Source organism: Odocoileus virginianus, chromosome 2 (genome assembly GCF_023699985.2).
Source record: "Odocoileus virginianus isolate 20LAN1187 ecotype Illinois chromosome 2, Ovbor_1.2, whole genome shotgun sequence".
NCBI classification, from domain to species: Eukaryota; Metazoa; Chordata; class Mammalia; order Artiodactyla; family Cervidae; genus Odocoileus; species Odocoileus virginianus.
Window position 1 is genome coordinate 85,663,129 of NC_069675.1, and position 6,375 is coordinate 85,669,503.

A 6,375-nucleotide genomic window follows, 5' to 3' on the forward strand; every position below is an offset into this window, starting at 1 on the left:
TGTTAAGGATGTTTAGGCTGCTCCTATGTTTTGTTTGTTATGAATAGTGCTGCTATGAACATTGGGGTGCATATTTCTTTACAAATTATAATTTTCTTTGGCTATATGCTCAGGAGTAGGATTGCTGGATCACATAGTAGTTCTATTTTTAGTTTTCTAAGGAACCACATGCATGTTCTCTGTAGTTGGCTACGCCAACCTCCATTCCCACCAGCGGTGTTGGAAGGTTCCCTTGTCTCCACATTCCCTCCAGCATTTATTATTTGTAGACTTTTTAATGATGGCCATTAAAAAGTGGCCAGTGTGACCGGTGTGAGGTGGTACCTCACTATAGTTTTGAAATGCATTTTTCTAATAACCAAGATGCTTCTTCGTTGTCAAGTTACTGTGGCTTTTCATTTTCACATTTTCCCTAGAAAATGTTGTTCAACTTTGTATTGGGATTTTCTCTCCTTGAGCCCTCTTTGATCAGAATAGTGTTTGATTGATCATGTGTGGTCTGGCTTTCAAGAGACTTGTAGGAAGTTGGGATAGTCCTTGTGGTTAAGTTTGTGAAACCACAAGCCTAGCTCATCTCTTACTAGCTGAGCCGACTGGGTTGCTTTATTTCTCTGGATCTTTAATTCCTCATCTGTAAGACCAGATATCTCAAGGGATGTTTGAGGAAACTGAAAATTCTAATGTATGTGAATCACTTAGAACATTCAGTTAAGGTTAGCTTTTGTTATTATACTTGTGGTGTATTTTGAATGGAAACAAAGATGACTTTCATTCCATGGGGAAGGAAACTGAAACTAAATTCAGCATGACTAAAAGTGAAAGTTAAAAACAAAACAAAAATGACAAAACTGAAAGTAAATTACCAAGCCTGTCACGTGTGCATGAAGAAATAAGAACTAAATCTGTTTCCATTTCAAATCAAATATTGAGTAATGTAATAGAAGGTAACCATACAGGCTTTTGAAGCCAAACACTTAAAGGTTTGAATAGTTCAGCCAGTATTGTTTAGTCCAGGGTAACTTTCTTTACCTGCCTGGTATTGCTAACACATCTGGGAAATATGGGTGTTAATGTCTGTCTCACTGAGAGCATTTTAAGGGTTAAATGACATGATGTTTATTAAGCACAGAAGAAAGAGCTAGAAATATCTAGCACATTTAACATTGTGTACCAGGCACTGGGTTATATTTTGAAGGCACTAACTTACCTTGTTGTTTCATTGTAAAATCATGTTTGACTCTTGCAACCCCATGGACTACAGCCCACCAGGCTCCACTGTCCATGGGATTTTCCAGGCAAGAATACTGTAGTGGGGAGCCATTTCCTACTCCAAGGATCTTCCCAGCCCAGGGACTGAACACACTTCTTCTACATTGGAAGGCAGATTCTCTACCACTGAACCAACTTATCTTACAGCTGGTAAAACCTATGTCACATAGGGAGTAAGGGTTTGAACCGGGACTTAAACACTTACAATACTGCTCAATAATTGATAATTACTATGAAATTATTTTCTGATTGCTTCTTTAGTCTCTCCTATTCAAGGCAGTTTCTTTTATTCATTCATTTGCTCATTCAATCATTCATTCAGGGATTCATGATTCATTCAAGAATCATTCAGAGATTCTTTATTCCCCCCCCCCCTTTTTTTTTTTTAGTTTTATCTATTTTATTTTTGGCTGTACCGGGTCTTCGTTGCTGCATGCAGGCTTTTTCTAGTTGTGGCAAGCGGGGCAGTAGCTACTGTCTAGTTACTGTGTGTGGGCTTTTCATTGCAGTGGCTTCTTCTGTTGTGGAGCATGGATTCTCAGTGCACGGGCTTAGTTGCTCCACAGCATGTGTGATGTTCGCGGACTAGAGATCAAACCTGTGTCCGCTGCATTGGCGGGCAGATTCTAAACGCCACTGAGTAACAGCCAAATGTCACTGCCATTTTTCTTTACCAGGCACTTTTTCCTTTGAAGACCTGCACTTCCCTAAGCTACCCCCTGCTCCCGGACGTGGATCATCCTCGAAGCAACATCAAACAGCGACTCCCACACGTTAGACCATGGAATCCATTTAGTTACTTGCAGTCTTCATATTATTTCTCTGGTAAATCTTGTATTGAGCATCTTCTGGTTAAAGAAAAGTACACAATTCATACATGTGCAGCTGAACAAATTTTGGATGCTATGAACACATGTGTGTTACAATCATCTTGATCAAGAGAAAGAACTTTTCCCAGACCTTCAGATGTCCAGGACCTCCCCCCAGGGCCCCAAACCTCTGCCCCAAAGATAACTGTGTCCTGTTTTCTAAGACCACACTTAGGTTTGCTGCTTTTGAAGTTGTTATGAATGGAATCACACTGTATGTACTCTTTTCTGTATAGTTTCTTTCACTTGAGGTTATCTTTGTAGATTTATCCATTTTGTTGTGTCTAGAGTACTCTGTTCATTTTCATAGCTGTCTTGGATATACCACAATCTCGTACATTCCATTGCTGTCTCGGATATTCCATTGCTCAGATATACCACAATCCATTTAATATATCTCAAACCATGTCATCATTATGAGGAGCGTTTGGACTGTTTTCTTATTAGGCTATGAATTTTCTTGTACTTGTCTTTCGGTCAGCATCAGTATGCATGTGTGTTGGGTATACACCCAGGAGTGGGATCATTGGTTCATGCAATACACATGTTTCCTTTTAGTACCTACTTCCATAGAGTTTTCCAGAGTGCTGGACCTATTTACACTCCAATCAGAATAATAGAAGAGTTCCCATTGTTCCTCGTCTTCCTTCTCACTTGGTATTGTCATTGTAACAGTTTTGTTTTGTCTGGTTTAATGTTAGCCATCTCAGTGGGTGTGGAGTGGTGTCTCATTGTGGTTTTACTCTCCAGTTTCTTGATGACTAATGATGTTAAGCATCTTTTTAATATGTTTATTTGGAGAAGGAAATGGCAACCCACTCCAGTATTCTTGCCTGGGAAATCCCATGGTGTCAGAGGAGACTGGTGAGCTACAGTCCATGGGATCACAAAGAGTTGGATATGACTTAGCAACTAAACAACAACAACATGTTTGTTAGCTATTTGGTTGTTCTCTTTTGTGAGGTGCCTGTTCAAATTCCCTGCCCTTTTTTGTGATAGATTTTCTGCATTTTTATTATTGATTTGTAGGAAGTCATTGTATACCATGTGCTTTCTTGGTTATGTGTATTGCAAACATATATGTATTGCAAACTTATTTAACTCTTTGTCGTTCCTGTTCACTGATTTACTGGCTGTAATTTAGTTCATCTGATGAGTGTCATTTCACTAATTTGCAGGGACGTATTTGTGCATGTGAGTATTTCAATAAATAAAATGGAATATGAAAGTGCTTCAGAATAAGAGTTCTTGAACTTTTAATTTCTGTGTGTGTGTGTGTGTGTGTGTTGGATTGTGTTTTAGGAGTCTTAGGACCACCCACATGTTTGCTAATTGGCTACAAGGACTTGCAGGTCTTTGGAACAGGTCACACTCCCAGCTGAGGTTTATTCCAGGGAAGAGGTGCGAAGCAAGAACAACGAAGCAAAGAGGGACATCAGAGGACTTTGAAGAGGTGGGCACAGCTTCTGAGTCTTTCCCTTCTGGGCTGCACAGATAGACGTCCTTTTCCTCCACCCCCAAGACAGGTGTGAGAAAGCAGGTGAGGGATGCCTGAGGAGTCTCAGGTCTGCTGTTATGTTGCTGAGTCCAGTCCAAGCTCACTCTGCTCACCACACAACAGGCCAGCAAGTTGGGAGATGAGGTAGCATATCGAGAAGATGGCAAACTAATGTCTCAAAATAAAGGGACTGGATGCCACTTCCTTTAATAGAACAGAGAGCAGGAGGAGAGGAGGAAGGAAAGTAAAATGGCCATTAATCTTGCAAATATCCCTAGAATGCCAACCTCAGAGAAAATGTGTATATTTCTCTTTTCTTACAGCCATCCACAGAAGGACAGGGTCAGGGTGTTTCCCTGAACAAAGGCGCTTCGGTTTAACATTCATGCAGAGGATCAGGTTGCCCGAGAGAGGCCACTGAGCAGTGTTGTTTAAGTGAACAAAAGCAACAGGAAGGATCCGACATGCAGTCAGATTTTGTTACAGTTATATGGTGCTGGGATGGACCTGTGGACACATTCTTCCGTGTCCATCCTTAGCCACCTAACCTCAGGACCCCACCTGTGAATGAGGCACCAGTCTTGATGTTTGTGTAAAGAAACTCAGACAAGCTGGTGTGGCATGACCTTTGTTTCAGGTACACATGCAGAACCGTCAATGATTGATAAGAGAGACTTTTTTTTTTAAGTTTCTAAGTTAATTTGTATTTTATCCATCATAGAAGCATAAAATACTATTAAAAAATCTTTAATTCTATATTGGACTATAGTTGATTAACAATGTTTGTTAGTTTCAGGTGTACAACAAAGTAATTCAGTTATATACATACGTGCATTAATATCTATTCTTTCTCAAATTCTTTTCCCATTTAGGTTATTACAGAATACTGAGAAGAGTTGAGGGCATATTTCTAGGATTTGGGCAGTATCAATCATGGTTCTAGACTTCCCTGGAAAGATGCCAGATTAAGAATCTGCCTTCTCACAGAGAGCTATATAAATTGTCCTTAGTGGGAAAACCAACTCCACAATACAATAACATGCTCTTCAAGGCCAGAAGCCCACAAATGTGCCCCAAAGAACTTTAATGAACCAAAAATGGATGGCTTATGTAGTAGAGGATTTACCTATTTCTTGACAAATCAACTACCTATAAACCTGACCCAGTGTTTCTCAGAAACTTCAACTACTTTTCTGGGATTGGGATTATAGAATCACCACTCTTTCTTGGATTTATTTTGATATGTCTTATTTTCCCAGTTCATTATTTATTTTGTGACATTTGGATTTATTGATGTAGAATTGTTGTGTCTTTTTTGGGTCCTTTATAGTCTGTTATTTGTTCCTCTCTTGTGTCACTATTAACATTATGCTGATTTCATTTTCTTTTTATGCACTTGAATGGTCTACCTAGAAGCAAATCTGTTTAAACAGGTTTTCAAAACCCAATCTGTTTTTCAAAATAAGTGCTATTTTTTCATTTTATTAATTATTATTATTAATTACTGCTTTTATGTTAGTTAATTCTCTCTGCTTTCCCCCCCTAGGAACAGAATGACTAGAATATTTCATATTTAATGTTTCCCTGATTGATGCTGTGTTGAAGACTCTGGCTTTATTTTTTTTCTGATTTATACATCTCATAAAATTTTATTTCTTATTTATCCTTCTTTTTTATTTTTTAAATTATGAAGGTATAACACATTTACAAGAGGCTTGGAAAATATAGAACAAAGGTACATTTAGTTTCACTAAATATTACATTATTAAGTGGATATATTAAGATTTTTAGTTGGAGTTTCAATATCCAACTGTCAAAAATTGACAACAGAATGATATACAGAAATGTAGGATATAGTAGACCTGAAAAACACCATGAACCAATTCAACATAATTAAGATTTATACAATTTTCACACAATAGTAAGATACAAATTCTATTCTGGTTCCCATAAACTAGGAGACACTAAAACCTATCCAGGGACATAAAACAAGGTGCAAAAACTTCATGGTCTAAAGATATTAAAATCATAGAAGAAGCCATGAAATCATCTGACTTTTTAAATGAATAAGGCCACGCTATTCATTTATTCTGGAGTAGGAAATGGCAACCCACTCCAGTATTCCTGCCCAGAGAATCCCATGGACAGAGAGACTGAGAGAGAGAGAGAGAATCCCATGGACAGAGCCTGGTGGGCTACAGTCCATAGGGTCGCAGAATCCAACAGGACTGAAGTGACTGAGCACATTGGTTCATTCAAAGCCCCCTGAAGTGTCTTCCCAGCTCCCAGCTTCTCTGCCCCACAGTCACAGGATAGGTCACTGCAGGAAAGTTTATCCAATCAAACATCCACCCAAGCAGGATCCATCATTCTCTGTCCTAGGCATTTGAAATTGAGCTAAACAATAAGACAGATTTTTTTCCCTTTATCAATGAAGACATTGTGTCTCCAGTCGTCAACACAAGGTCACCACTGACTGGGCTCAGATCCTATAGTATCACTGAGGTTACACTCTCCTGGTAGGAAAGTGGACAGGGAAACCTGAGTGAAGAGCAGATATGATGGGGGTGGTCATGGAAAGGAGGTAAAGAGAAGTTCTCTGGAGGATGCACTGGGGTCCTGAAGAACAGAAAGAACTTTGTACTTTTCCTGTGTTCTTAACCTCCACACTCTTGACAACCTGCTGACTTTTTGTGCAAAAGTCAAATTGTTCATACAGAACTAAACACATCTTAATCT

The 6,375-nt window shown here is 39.0% G+C and overlaps 1 long non-coding RNA gene across 1 annotated transcript in view; it reads left to right on the plus strand.

Moving 5' to 3' along the window:
* LOC139030202 (uncharacterized) overlaps nt 1–3,360 on the plus strand; it is a 38,086-nt gene extending 34,726 nt beyond the window's left edge. Inside the window, exon 3 of the long non-coding RNA XR_011482484.1 lies at nt 1,947–3,360. This is a non-coding gene — a long non-coding RNA (uncharacterized lncRNA). The remainder of the gene's footprint in view (nt 1–1,946) is intronic.
* Nucleotides 3,361–6,375: the final 3,015 nt, after the last annotated feature.